Raw genomic sequence first — 14,096 nt, forward strand, 5'->3', positions numbered from 1 at the left:
GCTGAGATAGGCGCCAGCACCCCCCGCGACCCCAAAAGGGAATAAGCGGTAGAAAATGGATGGATGGATGGATATATTCAATGAATATATATGTGTATCTATTTATATATATATATATATATCTGTATATATATATATATATATATATATATATATATATATATATATCTGTATATATATGTATATATATATATATATATATATATATATATATATATATATACATATATATATGTATGTATATATATACATGGAAAAACAGTACTACCGCAAAAACAAATTTACTGTTTTTCCATTTACAGTAATACACCGTTAAAAACAACAACCGTTTATTTTACGGTCAGAGAGTTTTAACGCAAACATTTTTATTTTTCAATTCATAGTAATATGCTGTAAAAAACACTATAATTTTTTGGCAATTTTTAACAATTTGATGGGTAGTTTGCTGTACAATTATTAAGTCAAACAGATATTTAGGCCTTTATTTTTATTCAAACAAAAAAAATGTTTGGAAAGTATGATGATATATTGTTATATTTGTTGCAATAATGTATACTATTAAAGTTGAAAATGTATATCTATATATTTCCACATATTGGCCGCCATCTGACTCGTCCCCAGTGTACTGGGGGACACTTGGCATGGCGACTCACCACCAAGTCCTGCCTCAGCCCTCCCATAACTTTTGGACTTGTTTTGTTTATTGTTTTATTTCTGGGGACATCTGGAATCCGTCTTTTAAGGGACGGATTTTCATTCAAAAATTTTAAAAATCAATCACATTTAGTGAGAAAATATGAAGTACTTCGAACATGCGCACATATTTCTTCTGGTGGCTAAAAGGAAATGGGTTTTTAGTTGCTGTGGCAGTGCTTTTATTTTAAACTTACTTTGCACTGAACATGAAGTTTTAATGCTGTGTAATTGTCAGGGTTAGTTGTTGGCGAACCCCAGGATGCAGAGATGGAGGCAGGCATTGAATAGGACAACATGATTTAACTAAAATAATAGAACAAGAACAAACAAAAGGGTACTAACACAAAGTGCGCACGAGGCGGATAACAAACTAAGAGAGCTAGCATGGGAGCTAGAAAACAAAAAGGAGACTTATTATGGAAGCTAGCAAAAGTAACATAAGTGAAGCATGTTTTAGATTTTATATATTTTGAATCTTGTTCTTGTAGTGATGGGGTAGGTTTATGTAAGCGTTGCTTCAACCTACACCCTTTCGGCTCAATCATTGCTCAAATGAGTGTTTTTTTTTGTTTTTTTTTCCTTTTTTTGTTGTTGTTCTTTGTTTTATGTGAAGATTGCCGAAATAAATAAATAAAATAAAATAAAATATAATAAATTAAAAAAACAAAAAGGGGCCTAGCGTGGAAGCTAGCGGGTAGCGAGCAGGAAAACAGAAGTCGTACTTGTAAAATGAAAGAACAAACTGGAAGCAGGGAACAAAAAACAGTAAGCTAAAAATATCAGCGCAGTGGGAGAGTGGCTGTGACCAACCCGAGGGTCACTGGTTCAAATCCCACCTAGAACCAACCTCGTCACGTCCGTTGTGTCCTGAGCAAGACACTTCACCCTTGCTCCTGATGGGTGCTGGTTAGTGCCTTGCATGGCAGCTCCCTCCATCAGTGTGTGAATGTGTGTGTGAATGTGGAAGTAGTGTCAAAGCGCTTTGAGTACCTTGAAGGTAGAAAAGCGCTATACAAGTACAACCCATTCATTCATTCATATAGCTTACTGCTACGCTGCAAAGACACGACAAGGCACGACACGACAGGAGCGATTATACATGACAAGAGCGACAAGAAGTGACATCGACAAATCAATAATCCAGCACTGACTGGAAGACAAAACAGGCACAAATAGGAGCGGGCTGATTGACACCAGGTGTGGCCAGGTACCAATCAGCCGCAGCTGTGGGGAAACAAAGCACTCAGGGAGACAAACAGGAAAGCTGAACCAAAATAAGAGTTCTGACAGGAACTATGGACAGGAAATACTAAACACACAGTGGAAAAACTACAACACAAACAAAATGTCAGCGGCGAGCCTGACAGTAATTAGACGGCGGTTATGAACGGACCATTTTTTTTGTCCGACTATGTCCAGTATGTCGACTAAAGCGGGCAATTTTTGGTAATAATAAGAACACGGTTGCCGGGGACTAAATTAGTTGATGGGCAAAGATGGGAAATAAGTGATTCACCCGTGTTTTCCGGAACAAGGCCTGAGTCAAACGCCTGGAGAAGAAGACAAAATATACACGATGTAGAGGGAAAAAAATGAAGCGACACGTCGCCCTGAGCGCCAACAAAACAAAGTACAGACGCTAACAGGAGCTGACGGGTGCACACAACTGATCAGTCCTGGGTCGGACCACGACTAGCTTCCGTCTTTGCACACAAAGTCACCGTGACCCTGAAATGTTGTTTTCCCACCAGCTTGGACTTGACGTTACGTCGACAAAAAAAACATGTTTGTTTGTTTTTTTCAACCTTCAAAGACAGTTTAGAGTGCAGGAGAACGCGGAAAAGAAAACAAAACACCGCAGCAACACAACAAATAGGAGGAAACTGCAGAGTCAGCAGAGGAGCATGTTCGGCAGTGCACACGCACAGACATTGTGTAGACACGCATTTTGGGGTTAAAAAGTAAAGATAAAAGGGAAGTTATAACAGCTAACGTCCATCCACAGTGTTTTAGCTACTTCTAAAATCACTAATCCTCGCCTCCATGGCGACAAATAAAGTGAGTTTCTTACAAGTAGTATTATCACTGGAGGACGAGGAATACCTAAACATGCTTCACTACACACCGTAGGAGGATACAATAGCTCACTGGTGTCACAATGTAAACAAACGTTATGGGTGGATCGACACCTGACATCCACTGTAATGATAACAAGTACAGGAGCGTATCTTGTTAATACTGCTATGATTGCATTCATATTTTTTTAATATTTTTTTTGTTTTTTTTAATATGTTTATAAAGAGAAGTAAATGTGTCCCTGGACACGTGAGGACTTGAATATGACCAATGTATGATCCGGTAACTACTTGGTATCGGATCGATACATGTGTGGTATCATCCGAAACTAATGTCAAGTATCAAAGAAGAGAAGAATAAGTGATTATTACATTTGAGCAGAAGTGTAGATAGAACGTGTTAAAACTGAAAATAAGTGGATATTAACAGTAAATGAACAAGTGGATTATTAATACATTTTTTACAGTTTGTCCCTCATAATATGTACAAAATGACACAATATGTTACTGCATAGACTAATTAGGAGTCTTTGTTTGTTTACTTACGATTAAAAGACAAGTTGTCTAGTATGGACCACTCTTTCGTCCCCGAAATACTCGAGCTAAAACACGTTGCAAAAAAACCAACAAACAAGTATCAGATGATATCGGCTTATTTGTAAAATGTCCGATACAGGCAGTCCGGCAGAGTGTTTAGTTGTGCAAAGCAATCAACAGCAATTAACAGTTAACATCAAAATGTCCTCCAATAAGCACACAAATAATAATTAACTTGGAATTTCCTGGCTGCAACACGTACCAAAGTAGTTGGGAAAGGGCATGTTCACCACTGTGTTACATCACCTTTTCTTTTAACAACACTCAATAAACGTTTGGGAACTGAGGAAACTAATTGTTGAAGCTTTGAAAGTGGAATTCTTTCCCATTCTTGTTTTATGTAGAGCTTCAGTCCTTCAACAGTCCGGGGTCTCCGCTGTCCTATTTTACGCTTCATAATGCGCCACACATTTTCCATGGGAGACAGGTCTGGACTGCAGGTGGGCCAGGAAAGTACCCGTACTCTTTTTTTACGAAGCCACGCTGTTGTAACACATGCTGAATGTGGCTTGGCATTGTCTTGCTGAAATAAGCAGGGGCGTCCATGAAAAAGACGGCGCTTAAATGGCAGCATATATTGTTCCAAAACCTGTATGTACCTTTCAGCAATAATGGTGCCTTCACAGATGTGTAAGTTAGCCATGCCTTGGGCACTAATGCACCCCCATACCATCACACATGCTGGCTTTTCAACTTCGCGTCGATAACAGTCAGGATGGTTCGCTTCCCCTTTGGTCCGGATGACACCATGTCGAATATTTCCCCAAAAATTTGAAATGTGGACTCGACAGACCAAGACCACAGAACAATTTTCCACTTTAAATCAGTCCATCTTAGATGATCTCGGGCCCAGAGAAGCCAGCGCCGTTTCTGGATGTTGTTGATAAATGGCTTTCGCTTTGCATAGTAGAGCTTTAACATGCACTTACAGATGTAGCGACCAACTGTATTTAATGACAGTGGTTTTTTGAAGTGTTCCCTGAGCCCATGTGGTGATATCCTTTAGAGATTGATGTCGGTTTTTGATACAGTGCTGTCTGAAGGATCATAGGCCACGGTCATCAATGTTGGTTTCCGGCCATGCCGCTTACGTGGAGTGATTTCTCCAGTTTCTCTGAACCTTTTGATGATATTATGGAGCATGGATGTTGAAATCCCTAAATTTCTTGCAATTGCACTTTGAGAAAAGTTGTTCTTAAACTGTTTGACTATTTGCTCACGCAGTTGTGGACAAAGGGGTGTACCTCGCCCCATCCTTTCTTGTGAAAGACTGAGCATTTTTTTTGGGAAGCTGTTTTTATACCCAATCATGGCACCCACCTGTTCCCAATTAGCCTGCACACCTGTGGGATGTTCCAAAATAAGTGTTTGATGAGCATTCCTCAACTTTATCAGTATTAATTGCCACCTTTCCCAACTTCTTTGTCACCTGTTGCTGGCATCAAATTCTACAGTTAATAATGATTATTTGCACACACAAAAAATGTTTATGAGTTTGAACATCAAATATGTTGTCTTTGTAGCATATTCAACTGAATATGGCTTGAAAATGATTCATTGTATTCCGTTTATATTTACATCAAACACCATTTCCCAACTCATATGGAAACGGGGTTTGTAAAAGTTGACATAACTCCAGTCATCTCCCACTCGGTGCAGGTATTTGAGGTGTGTGCTGTCTTAGATATTGGCAGGTGATGTTTTGCTTCTTTTACAACAACATCACCTGGCACTTGGCAGAGCCACTTCACCTAACATTTTCCCATGAATACGATGTTAAAAAAAAAAAGGCTGTGTTGCAGCGGGGAAACATTTCTGCAGTCGACAGCGGGGGGGCCGGGGGGACGCCGCACCAATCAATTTAGGACGCAAACAATTAAGGCGAGAGAGGTGCGAGGCTGACCTGTGACCTCTGTAAATGACACATTTCATGTGGGCGCACGGAAACACTGGATTATTGCACGCCCGGCTGCATCAATCTGTCAATGAGAGGTCAGCAGGTCGCGCTCTCTCTCTCTCTCTCTCTCTCTCTCTCTCTCTCTCTCTCTCTCTCTCTCTCTCGCTCTCTCTCGGCAGGCGCTCATAAAGCCAGGAAGGCGCGTAAAAAAATAGATAAATAAAACGTTGGAGAAGGTGAAGACATAACCGCTCTTTAAAGTTAACATACGCAATATATCAACATGTACAATATATCATGTTGCATCACACATGCATGCATACAACATGATACATCACACGTGCATGCATACAACATGATACATCACACATGCATGCATACAACATGATGCATCACACGTGCATGCATACAACATGATACATCACACATGCACGCATACAACATGATACATCACACATGCATGCATACAACATGAGATGCATCACACGTGCATGCATACAACATGATACATGACACGTGCACGCGTACAACATGATGCATCACACGTGCATGCATACAACATGATGCATCACACGTGCATGCATACAACATGATACATCACACATGCACGCATACAACATGATACATCACACATGCATGCATACAACATGAGATGCATCACACGTGCATGCATACAACATGATACATGACACGTGCACGCGTACAACATGATGCATCACACGTGCATGCATACAACATGATACATCACACATGCATGCATACAACATGAGATGCATCACACGTGCATGCATACAACATGATGCATCACACGTGCATGCGTACAACATGATGCATCACACGTGCATGCATACAACATGATACATCACACATGCATGCATACAACATGATACATCACACGTGCATGCATACAACATGATACATCACACGTGCATGCATACAACATGATACGTCACACATGCATGCATACAACATGATGCATCACACATGCATGCATACAACATGATGCACCACCCATGCATGCATACAACATGATGGATCACACGTGCATGCATACAACATGATACATCACACATGCATGCATACAACATGATGGATCACACGTGCATGCATACAACATGAGATGCATCACACGTGCATGCATACAACATGATGCATCAAACGTGCATGCATACAACATGAGATGCATCAAACGTGCATGCATACAACATGCGATGCATCACACATGCATGCATACAACATGATGCATCACACGTGCATGCATACAGGATGCATCACACGTGCATGCATACAACATGATGCATCACACATTCATGCACACAACATGATGCATCACAAGTGCATGCGCACGACATGATGCATCACACATGCATGCATACAACATGATGGATCACACGTGCATGCATACAACATGATGCATCACACATGCATGCATACAGCACAGAGATGCATCACACTTGCATGAATACAACATGATGCATCACAAGTGCATGCATACAACATGATGCATAACATGATGCATCACACATGCATGCATACAACATGATGGATCACACGTGCATGCATACAACATGATACATCACACATGCATGCATACAACATGATACATCTCACGTGCATGCATACAACATGATGCATCACACGTGCATGCATACAACATGATGCATCACACGTGCATACAACATGATGCATCACACATGCATACAACATGATACATCACACGTGTATGCATACAGATTGATGCTTCACACATGCATACAACATGATACATCACACGTGCATGCATACAACATGATACATCACACGTGCATGCATACAACATGATACATCACACGTACATGCATACAACATGATGCATCACACTTGCATACAACATGATGCATCACACATGCATAAAACATGATACATCACACATGCATACAACATGATACATCACACTTGCATACAACATGATACATCACACTTGCATGCATACAACATGATACATCACACATGCATAAAACATGATACATCACACATGCATACAACATGATACATCACACTTGCATACAACATGATACATCACACGTGCATGCATACAACATGATACATCACACGTACATGCATACAACATGATGCATCACACATGCATAAAACATGATACATCACACATGCATACAACATGATACATCACACTTGCATACAACATGATACATCACACGTACATGCATACAACATGATGCATCACACTTGCATACAACATGATGCATCACACATGCATAAAACATGATACATCACACATGCATACAACATGATACATCACACTTGCATACAACATGATACATCACACGTGCATGCATACAACATGATACATCACACATGAATACAACATGATACATCACACATGCATAAAACATGATACATCACACATGCATAAAACATGATACATCACACATGCATACAACATGATGCATCACACATGCATACAACATGATACATCACACATGCATAAAACATGATACATCACACATGCATACAACATGATACATCACACATGCATGCATACAACATGATACATCACACATGAATGCAATTTCCGGTTCCTCTATTCAACATGTTGTAAAAAGGAGCAGGTAGAAGCGGAGCTTATTCAACCCTACCCCTTTTCTTAGCAACTAGCAGTTGCTAAGACTTTTGTTCACTTCCTGTTCTCAATGTATTCACAATATACACCATATGTAACAACATTAAAAATAAATAAGTTATATTTCACATGGTGAGAAGTGTTTCTTGAAGTGGATCATATTAGTACATTGTTTGATTGCTTTGCTTAGTCCATTCTATCATTTAACTGAACTTGTCCTGTTTTTTGTTTTTTTCAACCGGGGACATCTGGAATCCGTACTTTAAGGGGCGGGGGATTGTGATGATCCGCTGCCAGGATCATGTTTTCTTTCTTTCAAAATTAAAAAAAACAATTACATTTAGTGAGAAAATATCAAGTAGTTTATTGACACGTATCTGTGGAGAGGCGGAGCACACGGTCCGACAGAGCGGCGGGGCCAAGATGGCGGCAAGGAGGCGGAGAATGTGAGCGAGCGGCGAGGCGGGGCGTGCCGGGAGCGACGCCACAAGCGAGATCAGGTGCGTGGACACAATTTATGAATCCTTTCGCACTAAAAGGGGCGGCAGCTGTGAACAAACAGCGCATGCAACAAGAGAGCGACAGCGAGAGGCAGACGCAAAAGATGTGGACGGCTGAAAAGCGGCACGGAGGAGTGAGCCGTGAGAGCGCGGATGGCTGAAAAGCAACCCGCAAAAGACTTTTCTTATTTGCATAAACAAAGAAGTCCACATCTGCTCGCAAATGTCCTTCCTTGGTGGTCCTGGGAACCTGCACGACGGCATGAATCCGTCACACTATCATTTCCAGGTGTTTGCGGGCCAGATAAAAAGATGTCGCGAGCCAGATCTAGGCCCCGTGCCTTGAGTTTGACACATGTGTTCTAGCGTCAACACCTGTTTGGTTGTTCGAGATTTTAAAAGGAGTGGATTAAGGATCAGCGCTGGCTCGGCACATTAAAATCCTCCAAAGGCAAACAAGTGGGACTCCTAACAATGTTTGTTTCTGTATTATTCATACGGCGTCAGCAGACGGGTCAAAGGACGACGCGGCAGCCCAGGCGAGCGGGATAAATAATTTAGCATTCTCGTGCCCTGCCGGGTAATAAAGGCGACGTCTTTATGTTCCGTGTCTAAGTGAGATGGATGTTGTTGAAACTGCCGAATGCGACTTTACGGCAAAAATGCCATCCGTCTGCTAAAGGAGCTCTCATAATGGCGACCACTCTTCATTCACACACGCCGGCGTATGTCTTTCTTCACCAGACAGGTTCATTATCTTCCACTTCCTGCTCCTCCAACCCAAATGATCAATCCGGCGGTTGTAAAAATCCATTTTCAGGGTTACGTTCATTTATTTGTGGCGGCTCTGGCAAATACATTTGGACCGGGGCGGAGCCAACTCGCATCCAGGACAGCCAGACAAAGTGCAACCCCATAACGCTTGACAAAAAAAAACTGTTGCCTGCACAAGCATAACTCCCCCCCGTGTTTTGACCGCTTATGTTGACATGCGTTGCCTGTACAAGCATAGTACAAGAAGTAGCTAAAACAGTTTTAGTGTTATAAATTCACCAAAATGCGTCCGTTCTCCCTTTTTCTGTCGACGGACTGTCTGCTTGTATGTACTCTGTGTGTGTGCGCTGCCGAACATGCTCCTCTGCTGGTAAAACCAGCAATGTTATGACGTGACGACGAATTGTGCCTGTAAAAAATGTTTTTTTTTTAAATTGGCGATTTCAAACAGAGTATAGTACCATTTTTGATTGATTAGTACTGCAATACTGTACTATACTGTACAAACCTAGTTGACATATATATTGGAATTTGTGTTTAACCTTCGTCTTGTGTTAGGGTCGGCACCGACCCGTTTTAGTTTTTAAATGCATAAAAACACCACATACGTTTATTTTTTTTGCATCAAAGCTTTTTGACTTTGTCAGGAACCTCTTTGTCAACAAAATAAAACATTTACATTTTTTTCACTAAATTATAAAATGCTCTGGTAGAAATTATGCCCTTGGTGTTGTTAGGGTCGGTTTCGACCCGGTTATAAAAATAAGATGATAAAGCAATGATAAAAGCCAAAACTGAACACACTGACAGCCAGCTCCTCTCCCAATCATGTGAGCTTTAGTGGATTCTCATTTTACCTTGTTATCCTGTACAAAAACAAACAAAAGACGGACACTAAAAGTGTCACTTTTTGCCACTCTGATTTAGTTTTTTTTATTAGTTTTGGAACTAGAAATCTATTTCTCTTGGTTTCATTTGCTTGATTGGTTGTTTGTTTGATGTTGGATTTCTGTTGCTGCAAAAAACACTTTTTAGCCTTTTTCTTGAAGTAAATATATATGGGTCGAAATTGACCCGTAACACCATAGATGTTACTATAGTTAAAATTCTTAAAATGAAAAAAATAAACAAAACACATTTATTTAAGAGATTTGTTCTAATACCCCTTAGTAATAGTTAGGTAACTATTATATGATTCTATTGAGGTACGTTTTACCATTTTTAAAAATTGAAATCGAGGGGTATACTGACAATAAAAAGGCCCAATGGCCCAAACCAAAAATATTAAAACCAATATTTTCAAGGATAAGGAAGCCTAACAAGGTAACCAAGAGATGAGAAACAAATTGGATGATAGATAATTGTTTTTAGTGTATTTTACAGCTGATTTAAAACATGGGTCAAAACCGACCCGTTAACATAAGAGATGGTAACAGAAAGCTAACACAAGAGGTAGGTTAAACAAGCCCACCTGTAGCAGATCCTACAAAGTGAGGACCAGACATAATGACTCATGTTTAAAATCATTCATAATAAAAGGGGCTAACAATTCTAGCGATTAGCACGTTTAGCCTCTCCATCTCCATGACAACACACCTCAGCGGGCGCCAAATGAGGCCCGGCGGCGGCGGCAGCAACGCAACCTCCGTCTCCTCAGCGGGACGCGTCGTTAATCACAACAATCAAAACTTCCCCCCCCCCCAGGAAGCGACTGGGGCAGGTGTTGGCCTGGCAACGCTCGCCCTCCGCCAAGAAGACAGCTGCCGGTGGCCCGGTCCCTGGTCCCTGGTCCCGGCACGCATTAGTTGTTGTGTGGCACACGTCCAAAAACACACAAGTCTTTGTTTGGTCCACCTTTAGTTCACTACTTTCAACAAAGGCTTGTCATGTTCTAATTGGCAACAAATCAGAAAACATCACACATCAACACATCATACCTTACCGGCCTCCTGAAAGGTCTCAGTTGTGTCTAACTAAGGCACTTTTATAGCAGGAATTCTTAACCTTTTCCACCTTAGGGCCCGACTTGTCCACTACAGAGGGGCCCGGGGCCCCACTCAAATATTACCGCTGAATTAGAAATGTTACCCTTGACTTTATTGATAGTCAACAGTTATATCTAACCTTCTTCAAATAATAGGTAACCATGTTTTAATCATACCCATTATGGTTGATTTAACACACAAACCTGGGGCTTGTGTCAGGCGGATTAGAAAAAAAAAAAAGCAGAGCCCAAAGAAAGGATTTAATTTACATATAATTATGTTACGCATTAAATAAATACGCTAAATAAATGAAAATGAAAAGACATAGTCATAATTTTGGCGCTTAAGAAAACCTCTCTATGACTTTAGCGCCAGATGTCACGTAAAGACATTTTTGCAGATATGCTTGTACAGGTAAGACTACAACAAATGTCAACATAAGCGGCCAAAAGAGAAACAAGCCATTGTTTGCTCATTTGCTGGTGAAGTTAACAACACATGTCAACACAAGTGGGCGAAACAGAAACAAGCCATTTTTTTGCAGATATACTTCTAAATGTAACAATACAGCAAATGTCAACATAAGCGGTCAAATCAGAAACAAGTCACTAGTTTGATGTGTGTGTGTGTATGTGTGTGTGTATATGTATACATACATATATATATATATGTGTGTGTGCGTATGTGTGTATATATGTGTTTAAGTGTATATGTATGTTTGTGTATATATATGTATATATGTATATATACACACACATACATGTATATACACATATATACACACATACATATATAAACAAACATATATACAGATACACACAGTATATATGCATATATATTTATATATGTATATATACACACACATATACAGTATATATATATACACATACATATACATACACATATACATATATACACATCCACACACATATATTTACATATACATACATACATATATATATATACACACACATATATATACATACATATATATACACACATATTTACACACACACACACACACACACACACACACACACATATATATGTGTGTGTAAATGTGTATATACGTGTGTATGTATGTATATTTGTATATATATATATATATATATATACAAATATATATACACAGATACATATATATTTATATATGTATATATACAGACACATATACATATGTATAAACATACATACATATATATATATATATATATATATGTGTGTGTGTGTGTGTGCGTATGTGTGTATATATGTGTTTAAGTGTATATGTGTGTTTGTGTATATGTATGTATATATGTATATATACACATATATATATATACATACATATATATACACACATATATTTACACACACACAAACATATATATATGTGTGTGTAAATGTGTATATACGTGTGTATGTATGTATGTATATTTGTATATATATATATATATATGTATATATATATACACAGATACATATATATATGTATATGTATATATACAGACACATATACATATATATAAACATACATATATATATATATATATATATATATATATATGTGTGTGTGTGTGTGTGTGCGTATGTGTGTATATATGTGTTTAAGTGTATATGTATGTTTGTGTATATGTATGTATATATGTGTATATATACACACATATATGTATATACACATATATACACACATACATATATAAACACACATTTACACACATACACATATATACAGATGCACACAGTATACATGCATATATATTTATATATGTATATACACACACATATACAGTATATATATACACATACATATACATATAACATATATATACATCCACACACATATATTTACATATACATATAACATATATATACATCCACACACATATATATATATATATATATATATATATATATACATACATATTTATATATATATACACACATATTTACACACACACACACATATGTATGTGTGTATGTAGATATGTATATATATACATGTATATATATATATATATATATATATATATACAGATATATATATATATATTTGTATATGTATATATAGACACATATACATATATATAAACATATATATATATATATATATATATATATATATATATATATATATATACATATATATACACAAATAATTGTTAAAGCGGCCCGCTGAGTGCATCTATAACCGCGATGTGGCCCTCAATGTAAATCAGTGTGACAGGCCTGCAATAAACAAACGTTTTGTTTTTCAAAGTGAGGATTGTGCTTCACTTGTCAACATAAACCTGACAAATACATTTCAGCTGAAGGTGCCTTTAAGGACCGAGTACAGAGAAGCATCAAATATTCCAAACAAAACAAAAATGTCAGCACAAAGTGACAAAGTCGTGATGACAACATCCACTCTTGCCTTCAAATAAAGATGTTTAAAAACCAACAACCTCCATGTTTCACAGCGGCTCTGCAGCTTCTTCCAACATGGAGACCAACAAAAAGTGTGTGGACTTTGAGGTTTGTTGCCTTCAGGGTCCTCACCAGGACCCTTCATGCACCACCTGCCAATCATGCTAACGAGCGCCCGCAGACACAACCCCGGGAGGAGCACATGGTGGCACGCATGACACACACACACACGCCCACATACCTCACGACCACACACACTCTAATATCAGACATGCACTTCTTTTTACACTTGAATCCGTTTGCAAGACACATTGAAATGACGCCTAAAGTTGTGTACGACTCGGTTATTTTACACTTACACACAACTTGTGAGGAAAGATGCATCGGCACAACATCTTAGCCAATCAACGTACGTATTATTAAACCACACAACCCCTGTCAACATAAGCGGTCAAAGGAGAAACAAGCCATTGTTTGCAAATGTGCTTGTAAAGTTAACAACGCATGTCAACATAAACGGTCAAAAACCAGGGGGGGGAGTCATTTGCACGGATATGCTTGTAC

Source organism: Nerophis ophidion, linkage group LG06 (genome assembly GCF_033978795.1).
Source record: "Nerophis ophidion isolate RoL-2023_Sa linkage group LG06, RoL_Noph_v1.0, whole genome shotgun sequence".
Lineage (NCBI taxonomy): Eukaryota > Metazoa > Chordata > Actinopteri > Syngnathiformes > Syngnathidae > Nerophis > Nerophis ophidion.